Genomic DNA, 17,130 nt, shown 5'->3' with positions numbered 1-17,130 from the left:
TCTATCCTTCTTTTCAAAACGTATTCTCTCTTTCTACTTCTTTCTATCTCTCACTTAACCTACGTATGTATGTTCAGATTTGTATGAATGGAATTGCCTAATTATACATGAGGAGAGTAACTATTTTTCGAAGGTTGCTCGCTCAGCGAGAAGCCTGTGCTAACATAAGCCTCCTTTCTTAATGATGACTTTGAAAATTAGTCGCTTTCTGCGTCAGTAGTAAATTAATGAATTTTCTAATTCGCCTGCTAGTTTTCTTTTCATTTCTTTTTTTTACCTATGGGATAATCATTGATTCTTTGTGTCGGCTAGAAACTGATTTATTACAAGAGCAGCGAATATGCTGAGGACATAATGACTTACAATTCTGTGACCAAACTGATAATCCTGACATAATTTAAGCCAGTTATGAACAACGAAATGCAGATTTGTGCAGAGCGTGATGTTTGCAACTGAGGGCAGCCACAAAGTATGCAGAATGAAAATTTCGTTAACATGGTAACATGGTAATCAAAATACTCTCTGTACATATATGACTTCTCCCAACCTTTCCTTGTGACGTATTCTAAAACCACCTGAAGCCTCATCTTATGCAAAATTGCTACACATTTCTGCCGGTGTCCCTCTAAAGGTTATTCTGGCGCTGAAACGAGTTCCGACAGAGGCCGTGTCCCCTTGTCAGTTCCAATGAAATATGATGGAAAATTCCGATATATTTCCCTATATATTTCTTGGTCTGACGGATTTATACCCTTGCTGTGACGCAGTGGCTCCGTTTTCCTGTTGCTTTCTCTTTAGTTTTTCCAAAACAGAAGGAGGACATTCACCTTTTATACGAACAGCGAATTAGATCCAGTGCCTGGGAATTCTCTTTACGAATACTAGACTAATTCTATTTTCGACCTGTAGTTTTTTTTTTCTTTATTTTATTCACGTTTTATTTTAAAGCCAAGTGAACAATATTAATGAATAGATTCAAGTTCATGTTCTACGATATCACTTAGAACAATCTTCCAACTATCAACTGAAAGAAAATCCAGTGGGGTCAAAGGGAAGGAGCAAACTGCAGCCTGATTTAAAATCTAACCATAATTCATAAAATCCGGTTTGTTTAATAGAAAAACGATAATGCTCTGAAGGCTTTGAATCGCTTTTCTTATTAACGGCCTCTGCAACTACTTAGAAGGAAGGAATGACGCCTCCAAGAAAAGTCATATTCTCCTGGTAGTTAGCAAAACTGACGATGATAATATGGGTCATGAACGTAATACTGTACATGATAATATTTTGATGACGATGATAATAATGATGAAGAACAATGATGCTGACGACAATGACAATGCACACCGATTAACTTGATGGCGGTGATGATGCGAATGATTATACTGGCGATGAATCGTTTAGCTTATTTGATTCCAGGATGAAATGACGGAACTTTCTTCGCTCCAGACATCCATCTCCTCTTGTAATCCTTCACGCAAATAATGCCGCTCAGTCCACCGCATGTCTATTGTTCTGAGGTCTTCAGCATTTTCACTGAAAGGTGAGAGTCGACTTAAGTTTCATATTTACATATCGAACAACATAAAAGGCAGAATTTTTTTTTATTATTATAAAGGTACCTAAAGGTCCAGGCTGTCTAAAGTTTTCGATAATGTTTCACAGAGAGACATACAAGTAGACCGACAGAGAGACAGACAGACAGACAGACAGACAGACAGACAGACAAACTAACTTAATATCCAGACAGACTAACTTAATATTAATGTAGGGGCTACCTTCTCTCATCTCCCGAAGGCAAGATGCCGTAGGACTTCCTAAAGATATTGTTCCGACGGCTGTTGCCTTCCTTTCGGGTTTCGTCATGTGATTTGGGAGGTTAGTGTTCCGGAGAGGAAGGTTGTGGTGTTGGGGATGCGTGGGGGGAATAGTTCTCTTGCTGGTTGAAGCTGGTTGTTTTCGAAAGGCGTCCTTCCCTGGGGAAGAGAGAACAAAGCGGAAGTTGTTTAAAATTGGACGGAGAAATATATTTGCATAATCTGTTTTACAGCGACATACCATATCAGGAAGACGAGAGGTGAGGTGAGGGTTATGGGAAAAATATTAGGCGCTTTGGGGAAATCGGTTTCACGTACAAGAATAAGGCGTCGAACAGGGAAAAGCAGTAGAAAATAAACATATCAAGAACCCTCTGTGCGGGATTAAAGAATATAATGGCAAAAGGCAGAGGAGTAAAAATGTTCAAAGCCGACTGTCAGAAGAGCTCAAGGCCGAAAGATAAACTCAGTAAACATGGAGAAGAGGACGAGCCCAATTAAGACTGAGATGTAGAGGTCCTTGAATCCTGGGGGTTCAGATCTCATACGACCAGACGAAGAATTGCCCTGGTCGAGAGGCTTTCGGTGATCAAAAGTAAAGTTCAGCGTCTAACCAAAGGTTCAAGGTATTTTGACTCCCAGAACTTTGATCCCATTCATTTCACTAACGGTATTTTGACTCCGGTAAATTGAGATCCAGTTTCTTCAATACCCGGTAATTTGGCACCCAAAATAAAAAAAATAGCTTACTTACGAAACAATAATTTTTTTGCTAAATAGCTTAGGGCAATGACCTTAATTAGGAAATAGAAAGATTTTTTAGCAAGCTGAAAGCTGAGTTTACATGTAATTTTATTATTATTTAAAACATATCAGTTACATTTGCCAGTTGAAGTAATCTGCCACTGTGAAGTAAGTTTCTTTTTGTTTCGGAAAACGTTTCAAAGGTTAATAAGAACCTTTGAAAATTAAAAGATTAAGAAAAGGAGGTCGCTTTAATCTGGAGAGCAAAATATTTCACTCACAAAAATACTTTAGGAAATAATTCGCAACAAAAAATCATAACACAAAATGAACGCAGAAATTACCAGCAGTAATTCAGCTGTATGACAGTATATTGAAGGTACTGTACATGAGGGAATATATTAGTTATTATCAAAAGGAAAGAATGGATGTTTATATAAGAAGGAAATTATTGAGATGTGTGAAAAAAACAAGGTTCAAGGTAATTCGAATAGTGACATGATATATTTAATGAGAGTGAGAGTGTGTTATTCCGTACAGCCAGATCTGTGCTTTTCGAGGTCGGCTAAAGAAGTACGATTTTAACTGGTAATGAGAAATCAAAATGTAATCTGTAATGGCGCATTATCAAATATACTAACGTAGCCTTATCTTGATGCGCAAGAGTAATAAAAAGTTAAAAAAAAAAGTGCTGCTGTGTCCTTTCGGGGTTTGGGAGGGTCACAGGAATCAGAAAACCTGGCCAGTAAGTTATTCCAAAGCTTCGCAGCAGAGAACAGAAACAGGCATCACATAAATAAACGCGAATGTTGCCTGATTGATTCCCCAGAGTAGATCTAGTGAGCGAAAGGATGACCTGCCGTAGCCCAAAGAGAGCGAGAACACCTCAGGAAGAGGAGAACGTTCGCCAGAACACTGGCCTTGAAAAAGAACAGAGAATGTAACGTTAACGGCGTCGTTCGTATTGATTTTCATTTGTTTATAATTGTGTGTGTACAAAGTATTGTTCTTCGCAAAGGGAAAGCTAACACAGATAAAAAAGGGATAGTGTTTACTATGTAGACATATTTCGATACGCTCCCTGAAGTTCCCTGCGTCACTAGTAAATAATAGTCTCTGTTCACACAGTTAGATAAACACCCATTTCTCTCTCTTTTACACAAGATCTACAGAAGCTTCTCGAAACTATTTACATTTCAATAGTCCTGTTCCAGATATCTTGATCCGGGTCTTTTTAAACAGCCCTCCTGCGCCTTCTTTCATTAGACTGAATGATGTTTAATCAGTAAAGATTCTCACATTCATCATCGAATCCTGCCATCTGACTTCTAAAGTTCTTCTTTAAGCTTTCTTCTCGAATTGACACAATCTTATTTAGTTTTCGTATTATTATTATTATTACTTTCACTGACTAGGGAACCTCCGTAACGAGTCTATAATTGGCATTACTATTATTATTATCATAATCATCATCATCATCTTTAAGATTCAAAAAACAGGATTACAAGCACCGACCAAGTATGATAGTAAATCCCAACGGATAAATCAATATCGTTTTCTATAGTATATTCACAAAATGGATGAAGTGTAAAACTGAAAAAGTTGAAAAAAAAGTTGACGGCGCCCACCTACTTTCCCTGGGGGCGAATGAAACGGCGGGAGGAGGTGGAAAGGTTCCTGAGCAAATTCCCGTCGACGGAAGAGGAGAGTTCGTCAAGTGGCTTCACGGTCTCTGGTTTGCCCAGAGAATCAAACGACGATTTCCAATGGTGAATCGACGGCTTTACTGCTACTTCTATTACTGCTACCACTTCAGCTGCTACTTCCGCTGCTGCTGATAATACAAAATCAATTGGCTCAAATTCTGTTATTCCTCCTTCTACGACTATTGGTGCTGCTTCTTATATTATGAAAACTATCACTACATTTCTCTTTCACAAACGCAAAATAAATTCTGCCAATGTTCATTACTGCTGGTTGAGATATGATCACATTATATTACTGTAATGGTCATTAATGAGGGGATCTATCTCATAGCCAATTTATAACACAGAAAATTTCAGTTCTAAATTTTTGAATGATTTGAATGATCTTATTTGATCCGTACTCAGCAAATGAATTAGGGAATTAACTATGAATTATGGTAGCGAGACGATTCATCATTTGAAATTACGGGAGAGTAACGAGGCAAATTAACATAAATGAATATCATCGAAAATATATATCATGGACACTAATGATGATGAACACTCAGACATAGGATGATTCCACCGATTTCATAAGCGCATAAATGGAGCAGTTAATGGAAACAAAGATTTATATTTAGCATTTTACGTCAGCATATGCATGATAGGTTCTACCAAAGGAGGGAATCGTGACTAGTACGATTCGAGTTTGGAAGAGATCATCCACTTCTGAATAAGAGACATTTCGATTTGGGGTTCGATTTGGGGCGTGAGGCATTGAATTGCTCAGTATTGGCGGAGGTTTGCGGTCACCAAACGCTGTTCCTTATATCCCTTGGGGAAGGTTACAGGGGACGAAAATAATCACGTCGAAAGTATGGGAAATCAGTATATTGTATTCAGATGGGCCCGTCTGTCATATTCGGCTCATCATCCCGGCCTGGAACAATGTGATTAGGGATTTATTTCATTCAGCATATTATATTTCATTCAGCATATTGCTCGAATTCAGACAAACAAAGATCTTTGCCTGAGGGTCTTATCGGATGAGCTTGACATGGAAAAAACTAATGACGAAATGGAAGAGCTCCGTGGGCGGTCTATAATGAGAGGAAATACGGATTTGTAGTCTGCCCAATAAAATGGCGCTTCTTTACAAAAATCATGCATTACAGCTAATTAGAAAAAGTAGTCTATTCACTAGAAATATAATTATAAGCGCTGAGTCAGTCAAATGAAGAGAATGTCTTCTATCTACAGTGCAAAAGAAAACTTCGTTTCTTCCTTCGCTTGGAAGTGGCAGGTCGCTTAGAGGATTCCTTGAGATAACTAAGTCTTGCAACGTCGGGTGTAAACCCGGCCCCCACCTCTCTCTCTCTCTCTCTCTCTCTCTCTCTCTCTCTCTCTCTCTCTCTCTCTCTGGTCTGTCGGGAGAAGGAAGCGGCGTTAACAAGTTGCTTTCGAATGCTGGCAAAGATAACTCCTAAGGGATGACTGGAGAATGTCTGAGGGATTTACGAAACGATACCATTTAAAAATTTATTTCAATCGCAGTCGATTTGAGTTACATCCTTCTGTGAAGAGAGTTCCATGAATGACTTTTTATATATTTCGGAAAGAGAAATCATGGATTCCGTGTCCTTGTCTTACCCATTTTCGCAAAACAGACAACAAAACCAGCTATAACAATGAAATTGAAGATATTTGCTGCTGGCATAAGTCATTCTTTCGGAAGAGATCCCCTGCTGAGGGAAACCGAATTCCTGAATAAGTGAAGGACGTCACGGCAATTAATCGTGAAGTGTATCAGTAATGAGAGTTAGTTGAGTTTATTTATTTATTTGTAATGCAAACAAATATTGCTGCATGAATGAACTGCCTGAAGATAACGAAGTCATAATATAAGAATAGAAGTGATATGATACATTTCGATAATCAGCTGTGAACTTATCGATTTAAATTGAAACATGCTGCTGTGATTTGGACTTGGAATGAACATGGAAAGAGAATTAAAGAATATTGGCTGAGAATTTCAATATTCAAACATTCTGTCAGTAAAAGAGAAGAATACGAAGAAAATCAATGGTATTAAAGGCCATGGAAGTGACAAGGCTTACCAAGAAGGAAGAGACGAGTGTAAGACGGACTCAGAAGATGTTTTATCTTAACAGGAAGCGTTCGTTGACTTGCAGTGTCCTGAAGTGCTTAATACAGGTATCGACGGTGACGAAATCACAGCACGAGAATTGCCTCTATGACAGTCTGAAAAGGGGGGACAACCAACTCACCGAACGATGTTTACTTGTTTCTGAAAATGACAGTAAAAAATTGATGCAACATAATAGGAGTGTTGTATACATTTAACACGAAAGTGTAGGTATGCCTGTACTTGCATCTCATGCTAAAAGCCATAATTTTTCTCTGTTGAAATCGAGAAAGAGAGCCTTCGCTCTCTACCTCTTTGCTAATCAGTGGCTTATTTCGGGCCTTATAAAGACAATTTGTTTTATAAATGATTGAAGATTTTATTTATAAAGTTAATCTGGCCATGGGAAATGTAAAAACACTTGTATCAAAGTGAATGAAGTCAGAGATAGTTCTAATTAACTATAGCTTTTATTTTGTGAATTACGCTGGTAGATGGAACCTGTTGAGAGATTTGGTATCTAAAAGTTAGAAGTCATTTCTCACAAAATCGAAATCTAATATTACGTAATTTTTGTGACATACGCATCTACAACTTTCCTTATTATTTGTCTTGTAGAATTAACAGCACATTCACTCGTAAATACTTTTGGGTGAGGTTTGCACGACAAAAACTTTCAGTTTTTAATTTGGGTATGCCAGAGAGAGAGAGAGAGAGAGAGAGAGAGAGAGAGAGAGAGAGAGATTCTCATCGGTAGTCTTACTATCATTTCTTTAGAAGAATAAAGTGCTGAAAATCCTTCAGATTTAATTATTATTTATTGTTTACTTCCACCCTTAGCTGCATTCAGCAATGCAGCTAAATTTAGGACGTTTTTGCGTCTTTAGAAAAAAATATTATTTTTTAAGAGACATTTCTTGACGATCAAGCACTTTTCGTCGTAAAAATATTTGATTTTGAAGAAAGGTTGCAACTTGAAAGTCTGAATCGGACATTTTTTTCATAGTTGACTAAAAAAAAAAAGCTGTCGAGGCTTAACATCTACGTCTTCCTGTTTCTAAACTTTATGGGTACCAGATGTTTATTTTCATACTTTCTTCAGCTTGCTTAACTCTCTCAGCCTACTCTGCGTCCTTATAAGAGAGCTTTGGTTCCCAATTATCTTCCATGAAAACACCTTATTTTACAAATCAGATACCTAGAAAATCATCTTTGATATGCTAAATAAATTGTTTAGAGGCGGATTAGCTAACTGGGGAGACCACAGAATACTACAGACCAACAGTGACGAAGCCTGACGGGACTAACGGAATCGATCATAACCCTGAATATGGATGCGCGCAATTGTTTTAATAACGAACGAAGTGCACCATTCAAAAGCTGAAGGTCACATGCAAAATTCATATTGTAGCAATGAAACACAACGCTGCAGAGCTGCGGAAGCGAAGCCGTTTTTGTAGTACATTTGCTTAAAGCTTTAATAGCTGGAAAACGGCCACACTACGTCAATGTTAGAAATATTGAGTTCAGAGCTGTTCGTAAAATAGACATGAGGAGCTTTAGATCACGACGTACTAATGAAGAAAATGATGAAATATTACCTCAATTTTAAAATGGGAAAAGAAAATAGCGAACATAAAGTGAGCTGTGTTTATTTTTAAATTATATCAAAATACGCAAACATTTCCGTCATGATTTCAGAAATATACTACAATCCGGACTTCCAATAGGAACCATGATAGCATGAACAGAAATATATAGTGATTATTGAAGTGATACTGAACGTCCTGCAAGATTCCCCAAATGACCTGTTTGTTGCTAAAAGGATGCATGATAATACAAAAGAATAGATAAAGGATGTTGAAAAAAGGAAAGGCGTATCTTCCAAGCCTCATATGAATTCGTTTTATAAATCTTAATCATTAGGAACGGTTTGAGATGGGTTAGAGCCAAACAATAAAGAAAGAAGTTCAGCTCACAAAAAGAACATAGACACAGGAGTCAGTAGTTATAATGGCAATAATAATATTGTCTAACACCGACACATCGACTTACAGACTGTTACCAAACTAGACAGTAGAGTATTACTAACGAGATTATATCACAAAAAAAAAGTAATACAAGAGAAAAGAACTAATGCATTGACACTCACTTAAACCAGAGACTTCCCAGATTCTGTTTTTTTTTTCTTCTTTTTTTCTTTGCTCTGAATTTTACTCATATGCACCTGTAATATAGTAAGGCTTAATAAAAAAGTTAGTACTGAGCGCATATTCTACCGTACATACATAAAAAAAAACACGAAATAACATAACATGTTTTTCCTTAGAAAACTGTATTTATATAAATATAAATATTATTATATATATATATATATATATATATATAATATGATATATATATATATACTATATATATAGTATATATATTATATCTATATATATATATATATATATATATATATATATATATAATATATATATATATATATATATATATATATATATATATATATATATATATATATATATATATATATTAGGATTCCAGGCGAAGATATGTAACTGTATGCAGCAGGGTCCAATAAGCACATCGAAAAGGCCATTATTTATTCATAAGAGACGTTTTGCACATTTTCTATGTGCATCCTCAATCTGCAAGAGTAACGTGCAATTCGTTAAACTTTACAAAAAAAATATTTCAAAATATAGTTGAGAGAAAGATAAAATAAATTTACAAGAATTACAATTAATACAATTTAGAAAGTATACAGTAAAAAAGACCCAGTGCTCACCAAACCATTCAGAGGAGAAGGAGAAGAACGAATGACCGAAACCTTACACCAACCTGCGACTTCAGTTATGCTTGATAAAGAGGAGAAGCGGAAACGTTAGAATTCAAAGACGGAAGAAGCCGTTTGATGTATAAGGACTCAAGGGTAGTTAGGTCATTGCTATGACTTGTTTCACCAATAATAGAAAAATGCTTTTTATTTATTTGAATTTTACATATGGAGACATGATTCTTTATATTAGAAAATTCTGGTTTACTCAATTTCTGACCCGTTCTAAAAGTGTATCCCACGTGGCTACAATATCTCATCTGCTGTAACCTACGGCTTGATCCAACATAAATATCGGGACATCCCGGGTACTTGAATTTATTTATTTTTTATAAATAATGTTGGATCTCATGAAGGTCTGCAGTTTGTCCTTATAGCCAAAGAATACGCCAATCTTCAGTGGATTGATTGGAATGAATTGCATTTCAAGGCAGCTAAATTCATTTTCGATTAATTGTTTAAGTTTGGCAGAAAAAATGTTGTCAGAGCGAAATGGGATTGTGGCATAAATATTTTTCTTTGAGACTTTATAAGAGGGCGTCGGATTGGAGAAATGTTGTTACAGCAGTCTGTTAATGACGTTACAAACCATATTTTCAGGATAGGAGTTATATGAGAAAAATTTGACTAGAAATAAAATCCCGTTGTGAAAAAGAGACCAACTCGAAGAATAACGAAGAGCCCTATATACAAACGTGTAAATGGAATTCAGTTTAAAGTTCTTGAAGCATGAACTATAGAAATTGTTAGCAAGCGCAGTGTATGTTTTTTCCTATACACAGATGTAGTAAATTCACCATTGTCTCTGTTTACATTGATATCTAAAAAAAGGTAGGTAGTTGTTGTTTTCTTTTTCCATAGTAAATTTCATATTTTCATATTGATTATTGATATGGTCCAGAAACATCTCTCTATGCCAGGGTTCCTGGAATAACGCAAATGTATCATCAACATATCGTCTATAATAGACAGGTTTACACACACCCGGACAGTTAGTTGAAAAGGTTTCTTCTAAAAGAGACATAAAAATATTATCAAACACAGGTCCCAATGGGGAGCCTATGGCAACTCCATCGGTCAGCGAAAAGAAACGTCTTAGAAAGTTTTCTATTAAAACCATGAAAAATTATGTGATCGTCATAAAACATCCTGTCTAAAAAAATGCTGATGGTTCCATTCAGAGGTACGTTTGTAAAAAAAGTTTCTACATGGAAGCTGGTCATGTGCAGATCACCATCTTGTAAAACTATTTGTTTCTGGAACTCATAACCATTATTGAAGCGAAACTTGGTTGTAAGCGAAATCATTGAGTAATGATAATAATTTTCATTATCAGCTCAAGGCCATATAAAAGATGGTATTCAAAATAATCGTAATAGCCGTAATAAAATTGAGAATAGTTAAAAAATTGAATGTAACAAAACTATATTGAATATATTCACAGTAATCATGAATAAAGGAAAATACCAGTAATAACAGTAATCGTAGCAATACAATAATAATGAAAGATTCTGCAGATGACATTTTGCAAAAACAGAGGTTAATTAAGTCATTAGGGAACAAACGCCTTAATTTCCCGTCTTCCCCACAATTTAGATATTTTTATCTCATTACTTAAGATGCTTTGTATGAGCGAATTGCTGCTGTTTCGCAGTCGGGTGATCAGACTGGACATTGTTCGCCTTGCAATGATTTTTAAATTGTCCAGGTGGTTTTCTGTGAAAATCTGTGTGGCGGAGTGGTAGCGAGGAGTGTTTGTGAGGCGTCTCAAAATGTCGTTGTGCACAACAGTGATACGTCTCATGGTCTCTCGGGTGTAGTTCGTCTACAGGGAGCACCCATAGATACTAGATACTGTACCATACGAGCGGAAGAGCAGTAGTTTCAAGTCTCGGTGACAGAAAGCGAACTTCCTTGCGATCATGTTGCCAGCTGCACATAGTTTACGACACCTCTGTTCTATGTCTGCCGTATCTTTTAGGTCGTCCGTGATAATGTGACCCAAATACGGGAATTCGTGCACGAATCGTAGCCGACGATTTCCGAGGAAAATTTGTGCTTCTGCAATATGCTTAAGCGATCTCGGCAGGTGTCGATGAGTCGTTGGGGAAATCAGTTTGACATTCAAGGCATCTGTGTAGGTACTAAACAGGTATGGCGAGAGAATGCCCCCTTGCCGAAGCCCGTTTAGGGAGCCGAAGGTGTACGATTATACGTTACCCGATTTGACACTGAATTGCTGTGTGGAGAACGAGCAATATAAAATGCTAATTCAATATATAGGTGTGCCTCTTTAATGCAGCTTCGGGAAGAGCTTCAGGTAGTTTACTCTGTCAAACACTTTTCTCACATCCACGAAACATAGGAAAACAGGAGAGGCTGATGATAGGTAATAGTTCAACAATTCTTTCAGTGTGTAGATGCAGGTGTCGGATGAGTGGTTTGCTGTATAATTTAGGCATGGAAGTTAAAAGCAAGCCTCTACACTGTTCCTTTAATCCCGCAAAAAATGCACAAATAGGAGAATTGTTAACACAATAAAGAAAAATATATCTAATCACACCTGTGCCACCCGGTTTCTATAAATTCGCGACAACCCTCTCGTATGTTAACTCAATCACCTTGGATATCTAATTTCTAGCCCCTGGGAATTACGGTAACCCCACCGTACTTATAAAACACGTCATTCACACACTCTTTGAAACATCATTGTCTTTCAAAGGATGAACTCCTCGACTGACAAAATTCCGCCGACTTCAACACCTTCGTCAACAATAGAACGACAGTTGCCAAGAAGTCCTAACTATAGTTCCTTTTCCTAACATCTACATGATCTCCTAATTCCTATGCAACCCCCCAGTCTCTACAGAAACGTAATCCATAGGCCTGATTGCCTTTCCCAACTGCCACCACATCTGTTATAGAGGTCTGATGGTCCCTGTTCAATTAAAGGAGAGAATTCCTAAACTAGTACCGCGACCTACCTGTAACATTCCCAGCAACATGACATTTCTGTAGCTAAAACCAGTCATTAAATATAGGCTAATTCAAAATCTTGAGATAAAGAATAGCCTTTATTTTCCTATAATAGCTAACTTGAAAACTAAAGAAAATGAATTTAAAATCACAAAACCCATGAAACACCATTACTAAAATTGTCACACACTATTCTCACTGTCAAAAGTAGCCCATCAGTCTTTCTCAAATAAATGTCAAATAGAGAATTCATTTTCTGTGATGACAAACCGAATCCATCTGTGAAAGAAATCACAATAATCAAAAGTAGAAATAAAAGAATAGATAAATGTCCCATGAACCAAATACGTGCTCACCTGCACTTCAAATCCCTTCACAATATTCCAAAGTTTTTGTTTTTTTGTTTTTTCTTTTACAGTCTTCCCTTCCACATTACCTTATCGATGGATCTCCTAAATGTCTCCTTGGCTTTCCAAAGTCTCTGGCGACCACCACGAAAATTTGTCATCTATTTGCCTTATCAATCACCACACTAGGGGATTACATTGCCATTTATGTACCTGTACAAATGTACGCAACCTAATAGATGTACAAATGCATGCAGGCTAGTCCACTCAGGATTCCGATGTACGTTCCATCCCCACGTGTCCTGTACACATCCTGTTTAGCACACCAACTAACATTCACATGCAACTGCATTCTTCTGACGTCACAATCATATGTCTTCTAACCAACCAAGTCAACTGCGATCTTGACAAAGAGGCTTTTGTTTTGACTTGTCTAGTTCTGGCATCCTGAAGAATTCACTAATGGTTTCAAATTTTCCAAAACACTCGAAGCTGTTCTCTACGCATTCCAATCTGTCTGCTTCACCGATTCGCAACCTAATTTTAAGTATAAACAAACGAGTTCTTGATACAAATATATTGCATATTCACACGCCCTGATGGACATACCAATGTATGCATACTAGTTTCCTTAAACTTCTGGAACTTTCCACAAATACACCATGTTTGAAGCACAAACAGACACATATATAACTGCTTTTTTCTGACATTACGATCATACGACTTCTGACTAACCTAGTCAACTTGTGCACTGGCACTCTCACCGATAAGACTGTATAATGTTTTGCGTATGTACGCTTTGTCTCGTTCCACCACCTAAAGCATCCGCCAATGTTTTGAAGCTTTTCCATAACACTCTCAACTGTGCTGTTGCACATTTCAATCTGATGGCGACAAAGTTTGTTACGTCCTAATTTTGATTAGTATTGCTTCCAGTGTCGTATATCTTATATATATATATATATATATATATTTATATATATATATATACATATATATATATATATATATATATATATATGATTTTATCATATATATATATATATATTATTATATATATATAATATATATATATATATATATACATATGATATATATTATAATATATATATATATATAAATATATATATAAGCAGTATAATATATATATATATATATATATCATATTCCTGTGGGGTATTCCCTATTAATGGAGTCACGTGCATCTACAGTGATTTTTAATCATATATATATATATATATATATATATATATATATATATATATATATATATGTATGTATATATATATATTATTAATAATAATAATAATAATAATAATAATAATAATAATAATAATAATAATAATAATAATAATAATAATAATAATAATAATTGAATACTACAGGAAAATGACAGGCAGAAATCTGAGAGCTTTCGTCTTTACTAAGACATTGTCAAGGAACGAGTGAAATACAGTTAGAAAGAGACTAATCAGGTAAACAAAAAGATCAAAAATACCAGATGGTTAATTGTCAAAAGGATAAAAATCAAACAGATAATCCAGGATTATCGGATATCACACGGTCACGAACCCAAACATAGATTTAACCTTAACAGGAACTACAACGTATCCATATAGTCCAAAAACATGTAAAAACTGAATAAATTAATTTTATTCCTTATATTTATCTACAACTTTTTTCATTATGAGGGCATCGATTTTAAATAAACCAGGATTTAAATTTAGAACATTTCCATCATTTTGACTTGATGAAGCAGATTCAAAGATATTCCTTTTAACTGTGTCATTACATGGAAATAAGGCTCTTGCTTGATTCCAGTTAATAGGATGATCTAAATCTCTCATATGCACGAATAATGCATTCGATATTTCCCCAGTTCTCACAGAATATTAGTGCTGTTTGATTCGTTGTGAAAGGGATTTACCTATTTGTCCGCAATAGACTTTATTACACTTTTTGCAAGGAATTCCATATATGCATTTTTATTACTAAACTCTTGACATTAATATTACTGAAATCAACATTTAAGTTAGAAAGCTTTAAAATTCTAGGAATTTATAAAAACCTTTAATCATAGGTTAATTTTAGAATGTTATGCTTAGTAAATTCCAGTTTGTCATAAGTTAAATAAAATGTTTTTCTAGGTCTCTTCCATGCCACGCCTACAAAGGTCCTTGGGTATTTAAGTTTCAATGCAATATCATAAATATTTTTAATTTCAGCATCAATAAACTACGGGCTACAGATACGTAAAGCCTTTAGGAACTTCCCAGAAAAAACAGAGAATTTAACATTTTGATGGTGATTGGAGTAGTAATGAAATTTCTATCGTTTTAATGGACAGTTACATCAAGAACATTCAAATTACAATTTCTTTCTTCCTCTACAGTAAATTTTATAGAAGGGACTAAATTATTGAGATTAATTAGGAATTCCTGGAGATTTTTGTGAACTGGCCAAATACAGCCCAGAAAATATCATCCACATACCTATACCATATAACCTATTGGGGCAAAATTCTTGGTAAGAGTTTTGTCTCAAAAAATTCCATGTAAATATTGCTAAGGACAGGAGATAAGGAATTACCCATAGCCATGCTAAACTTTTGTACAAAGAATTTCCCATTAAAACAAAATTTACTATTTTGATGTATAACCTAATGAGACTAATGAGGTTTGCTACAGTTAAGGGAATATAATGACGTTCTAATTCATCCTCCAAAAATTCAAGTAAGATTTATCCACAGACAGTTTTGTAAATAAAGAGACAACATCAAAACTTATCATATTAAAAACAAAATTCAAATTTCAACTATTCAATTTGTTTATAAAATCAACATTGTTTTTTACATTCGTGTTAGATCCCTACCAAAGTTGTAAGAATTTTTACAAGCCATACGACACTATGGCAGTCTCCTAACAAAATATATTCCTAACACCACCAGTACAAGCTAGGGTGATAATGTGATTTGTTTTCCTCCCGGGTCTCTGAACACCATTAATACTTGCGACGAAGTGTCAAGCATCTGGTTACTACACTTACCATTTACACCTGTTAGGGCAAGAGACTCTTTTGATCCTGAGTCGGGGACACCATTTATACTTGGTACATAGTTTGATCAAGTACCTGGTTACTAGTTACCTCACTACAGCCAGACACCTGAATCTTCATCACAAATACCAAACGACTGAATACTCTAAAGGTAACAGTGATCCCTTACAGAACTTATTAATCACTTAGGAATTCAGCCTAAGTTCATTAAACTGGTGTGAGGTAATCTTAAAGTTCACCACTCCTTCAACAATTTTATATCCAAGTATTTTCCTGGTTCTAATTCACTTGAGGAAAACAGCACAATTACCACTTTATATTTCTACCTAAATAAAAATAAACCATATTCTGGTGGTAAATAAAATAATCATATAAATTTTAAATACAAAAATTTATTTCTATATTCAAAATTTTTATGTGATATTCACAATCTCAGGCAATTTTTTATTACTTAAAAGCAAAAGTTTAATTAATTCTTGAGTTAATTATTAAACAAAATTAAATCAGTTTAAGAAAAGTTATTAGTAATATTTTAGTTTAAGTAAAATTCAAATTATAAAGCAATAATTGAATTTGAAATAAAATGTATTTACATGCAAAATAATTCCTAAGTGTTCGATTAAAACATTTATACAATCAAAAATTATTCAAACTAATTAAACAAAAGAAAGAAAATATGAAAAGCAATAAAAGCATTGACAGTATAAACATAAGCGTATAAAATGGACATGTCAAAAGAACAAAACAAAAGAAAAATGTGCAAAAAGTAATAATTTCATCCAACCACTGTAAACAAAATCTTAATGAATTGTACATTATTTAAACATATTATCTTTAAATATGGGAATCTGAGCACAAAAATATACATTTCACAACAGTATACACAGGTTCTGAGGGGGATTAATTGTATTACCTAAGCCATAATTGCATTACGAAACTCATAGTATAAGAACGTTTATATATATATATACATATGTATGTATTAGATGACCAAACCAGCACTGCCCAGAAGAACTTTGAAATTTTTTCCTTCTTCCCTTTGAATTTTTTCTCAGTAAAGTATGATTACCTTCACTGAAAATGCATTTTTTTTCTTGGGGTTAATAACTTTGTCTTGAATTCACAATTTTGAACACAACATGATATATGCATGTATACATATATCCTAGCACTTATCTGATTAAAATCATGAAAGGAAGAGAGAGAGAGAGAGAGAGAGAGAGAGAGAGAGAGAGAGAGAGAGAGAGAGAGAGTGACTGATTTGCAGTGGCAAACATTCTCGGTTTTTTCTATGTATATGACTTGATGTTTAAACCCAGTCATAATGGGAATTTATAAATGAGAGAGAGAGAGAGAGAGAGAGAGAGGAGAGAGAGAGAGAGAGAGAGAGAGAGCAACCATGGATACCCTACAATAGGTAATAACCTCATAGATAAATTACGCCCCAGATTGTTTTATTTGAGTGATGCCTTGGGAGAGAGAGAGAGAGAGAGAGAGAGAGAGAGAGAGAGAGAGAAGT

The 17,130-nt window shown here is 35.1% G+C and overlaps 1 long non-coding RNA gene across 1 annotated transcript; it reads right to left on the bottom strand.

Moving 5' to 3' along the window:
• Window positions 1–309: 309 nt before the first annotated feature.
• LOC135226781 (uncharacterized) lies at window positions 310–13,297 on the bottom strand. Its single transcript, XR_010317274.1, has 3 exons — window positions 12,647–13,297; window positions 1,779–1,976; window positions 310–1,536 (listed from the first exon to the last, which is right to left on the bottom strand). It is a non-coding gene; the product is annotated as an uncharacterized LOC135226781 (long non-coding RNA).
• Between the last annotated feature and the right edge of the window lie 3,833 nt (window positions 13,298–17,130).

Source organism: Macrobrachium nipponense, chromosome 15 (genome assembly GCF_015104395.2).
Source record: "Macrobrachium nipponense isolate FS-2020 chromosome 15, ASM1510439v2, whole genome shotgun sequence".
In the NCBI taxonomy this organism is placed as follows: domain Eukaryota; kingdom Metazoa; phylum Arthropoda; class Malacostraca; order Decapoda; family Palaemonidae; genus Macrobrachium; species Macrobrachium nipponense.
Note: the sequence above shows the minus strand (reverse complement) of the source record. Positions and strands in the feature narration are given on the sequence as shown.